We start from the raw sequence: 4,482 nt of genomic DNA, 5'->3' as shown, positions 1-4,482 counted from the left end.
GGAGGGAAATATTACAATACGGGATGGTTTATATAGGCAGTGAAGCAAAATGGCGACTTTATTACGAAGGAGGAGTAAAAAAAAAAAAAAAAAAAAAATCCTTGCGCTGGCTGGAGCTGAAGGGAGGCACAAAAATATGTTTAGTGCAGTAATGTCGACGGCGCAGAGACAGTTGGTAAGAGTAAGAGAAAGCCAAGCGGAGGAGAGAAAAAAAAGCAGCGGAGACGCCGGAGCGTGTCTGCGTGTCGGCGGCGTCCTCGGTTCCTTACCTCGGGATTATTTCGGGTTTTTATACGGACATTATCTCGGCGGCCGCGTACAGTATTACAGTAATGTGTGTTGGGTCATGCGCGGATCCTCTCCACCTTTGACAGTTGCAACTACAGTCAACTTGCAAACTCTCGCGTTATTATTCCCCCCCCCCCCCCCCCCCCCCCTTATTTCCACAGGAGTAATTGAGGCTGATAAACGGATCGCCGGCGTAACGGAAAAGGGTCAAGGCTTAAATTCCTCATATCGGCCGCCGGAGTTAAGTATTTTTTTTAATCTGAGTCGCGGCTGAACGTCGTCCCGTGCGTCCTGCAGCGCGCGCGCGCACAGCAGCTCCACAGCCAGACAGCAGCAGGGCCCAGCAAACCAAAAAAAAAAAAAAACAACCTCTGGAATCACAAGCACGCCTAAAATCTGCTCAATCGGCATCGTGCACAGTAAAGAAATCCACATCTCGAAGCTCAATATCACACATTTCATGCACACTTTTCCACATGGCTTTCAACCAGGCTTCCCTCGATAATCTCACAAATTTCAAGGTCAATATTCATGCGTTAAGTATTAATCCTATTGGTGTGAATGGAGACACAACAACACAGCGGTCAATACAGTGCTGGATCATTAAACGCTTTAGTGTGCAAGCTGGCTACGGGCTATGTGCACATTCTGGCGTTTCCCCCATTTAACACAGCTAATAATAAATGCTTGACATATGGTGTGAGCTCACATCTTTTCTTTCTATCGCAGCCCACCACATGAATCATTCATGGCGTCATTACCACCTCACTCAGTTTCAGTAAAAACAACAGAGCCCCCCCCCCCCCCCCCCTTTAGTCTTTGATTGGTGCCAGTCATCATGACCTGATATTTCCTATTAGAGGGAATCATCTGAAGCCATGATGTAATTTATGTGCAGAGGCTGCTTCTAAAGCTGTCACTAGAGGGCAGCAGAAGCCCAGTTGTTGACGTGTTTGCGTCCCTTTGTATATTAGTATCAGAAATATTATTGTAAGTGACGTTCTTATTATCATTCTAACATATCCGAGCGAATTTCAACTTCCTATAGTTTCCAAAAGGTTTATTTTGCTGACTCTCACTGTGCTGCTACACTTAAAATCCCCATGTCGCGTATGCATTTTTAATAACGCCATTAGAGTGTTGCACAACAAGATAATACCTTTTTTTTATTGTTGCAACTGAAATGATTTATGACAGTTTCAAACAAATAAATCCAGTCCAGGCTTGTCTGCAATGAGCTTCCACATGGGGGCAGTGGCATTCTGTAACTTTTGCTGCTCAACGCTCCATTCCTCTGAACGTCCCTTTTTTTTTTCTTCTTAAAAATGTGTGTCTGTTTTATTTTTTATCTTTTTAGTACAAACATATGTGGGATTCCCCTGATCTTCCTATCAGATTTGATGGATGCTCAGCTGGTTTGTGACACACTGAGCCTGTGGGGTGTTTCTCCACCAGCTGAGTGACAGCTGCTGTGGTCCTGCTCCGTGTCTCCCACGAATAAAGTAGAATCTAATCTATCTCAGATGGTTGCAGAGGAATAGTTCACACTGGGCCCAATTTGACCCATGATTAATTCCTTGAACCATGGCAGTGATTTATGTTTCTTCCCCTTTGTGTGCTGAGCGAGCAAAAGGCCACTTAATGGTTTTAAAAACTTGCAGGTGGAGTGCCATGTGCACTTAAAGGCTCTTCAACAGTCAGTTCCAGCAGTTGATTGCGTTATTTATCTTTTGACCTTTCTGGAGAAAGCTGAGACAGAGGGAGACTTTTTTTTTTCTCTTCTTCACACTGACGAGCTCCGAGTTGGACACTGACAATTAACAGTTGGGCGCTGGCCAGGAAAATTACACTGTTCAGCTGTTTATGCTTCAGAAGAACTTGAGTGGAACAGCTGTTGAAGGTCTCATCAGCAGCCACTGATGAGAGAAGACGCAGTGTCTCTCATTCAGTCGACGAGCTGTCAGACGACTGAGATCCACCTGATCAAAGTCTTCAGAATATAACGAAAAAAAACAAGCCTGAAAGGAGACTCAGTCTTTTACTGTTTTTTTTTTTTTTTCCCCCTTTCTGAAAATAATAAGGACCGACAGGCTTTCAAAAAGGAATCGCACATTTCAAAATGTCACACAGGGAAAGAGAAGACGCTTAATAGTAAACAGTACCTACCATAATTACCTCCGCCATCAAACCATCTGCTCCACAGATTTCCTCCCTGTCGAGGTTGAGAAGGCCACTGTTCACTGAGTCTGTTTATCATACATGTGCACTGTTATTAACAGGTGAGATGCTTCATGTCTCTCAGTAATTGGATCCCAGTGTGATTCTTTCTTTCTCTGTGTGTGCGCGTGTGTATGTGTGTGCCTGTTGGCAGGCAAAAGTGTTTTGCATTTGCATAGTTAAGCTTTGTGTCTTATGAATCTTGAATAACAGGTCAAAGAGTAAATGTAGACTTGAGACATAATCATGAGTCACAATCTATGTATTAAATGTATTTTTCATGAATTTTTTGCATTTGTTCCCAACCTATAGGGTTCGTGACCTTTTTTAGGGAGGGCGATCTGGCAAAGTGCCTTTTGCTTTTGTGTCTCTACCAGTGTTTAGTTTCTCTGTGATGTTTTGGCAGTTCAGATCCACGGAATTTCTAGATGTTATCTGCATGGGCTTGAAAAAATAAAAAATGTAAAAAATTGTACACTGATCTAATTGATTAAAATGGAAAAAAGTAGAAAGCAAAAAGGAAGCAATCAACAAACAGAAGGGAATACTGTGAAGGAAGAGAATAAAGAGTCCCTCCATGCAACTGATTTTATTCAGGTCACATTTTATCCTCCTGTGCCTTAATTTAGTGAAGTAGAAGGAAGTGTATGAAATGTATTTTGGGATTATCTTGTGCCAGACTTACTTCCAAAATGTATTCTCCTCTTTTTCAGATTTATATAAACCGGCATGTGTGTTGGCTGTCTGTTTAAACTCTATCATTTCCCTTTGGTGTACAATCAGAATGTATGATGGGAACACTGCTCGCCAAAAAGCTTTTTTCTCACAGTCTGGACACTCCCTCCAAAGAGGCCATTATGTTGAGTTGCTATTTTGGTACAGAAGCTGTTTTTCACAAAATAGCTTCTCAAAGATAGCAAAATTCATATACTTCTATTTCCCGTTTTAGAAAGTTTTCATCCTTTTACAAATTTTTTTTAATACAGTTTGATGATAATTGTGTATTTTAGACTTTGATAATCTCAATAAGTAAAAAGCTTCTGAAGCAGCTGATACGGTCAAGAGACGAGAACCAACACTCCATCGTAATTAGTTTATTCAAAAAAACACAACTTTCATCAATGTCCACATCATATGCCTTTGCATCTGTAAAGCAGATAAATATTTTTCCTTCTTGCATTTCAAACAATTCCCCAATCGTCAAAGGAAATAAAAATTGTCAGTATTTACAGCACACCAGGAAATCTAAAAATAATACAGTGGTTTTTTTCCCTTTTAACAGTCAGTAACTCACATTACCAGACCCCGCTTTTCAAAAGACAAATGGAAGAATGTTGGAATGAGAGGTTTTATTTGTTCGAAGGTTTATTTTTTAACACTATTTATTTATTTTTCCTTATTTATGCGACTTAAGCCTCACCCTCTTACAAACTGTCTGCAGTTGCCACAGCGACATCAGAGGTGCTGGTTTCAGTCACAGTGGGGAATCTGCATTTGAGAAGCCGTCACTGTATCTTGATTTCCGAGCGTTTGAACGTACGGTGTCACATCAGGGACAAAAACAGGATGGAATCCAATAGAGGGTTGTCTTTTCTTTTTTGTGCCTGTTTGTCAGATGTGACATACAGTATGCAGCAGTGAACACGGAGTACTGAAGCTACAAATCTGGAAATTGCTACCACCGTTAGATGGCACGATGCTTCTTCCCCTCCGTTAATCATTCAAACAGTCTGTCCCATCTCTGTAGAAAAGATTTCTTAATATTCATCCCAGACATCACCAAGTTCTCCCAAGCTATTAACATTTAGATTATTGCTTGCTCAAGCATAAACAGCCAGTGATGATCACATTTCCTCAGTGAAATCCCCTCCATTAATAAAAGACTAAAGTACTATTACGGTATACACAAGGTAAAGTGTATTTTACTCTACAACTCTCATACAGTAGATGCAATACTTCTAATTTCTCACCGACATA

The sequence above is a fragment of the Blennius ocellaris genome, assembly GCF_963422515.1.
Source record: "Blennius ocellaris genome assembly, chromosome: 5".
NCBI classification, from domain to species: Eukaryota; Metazoa; Chordata; class Actinopteri; order Blenniiformes; family Blenniidae; genus Blennius; species Blennius ocellaris.
Note: the sequence above shows the minus strand (reverse complement) of the source record.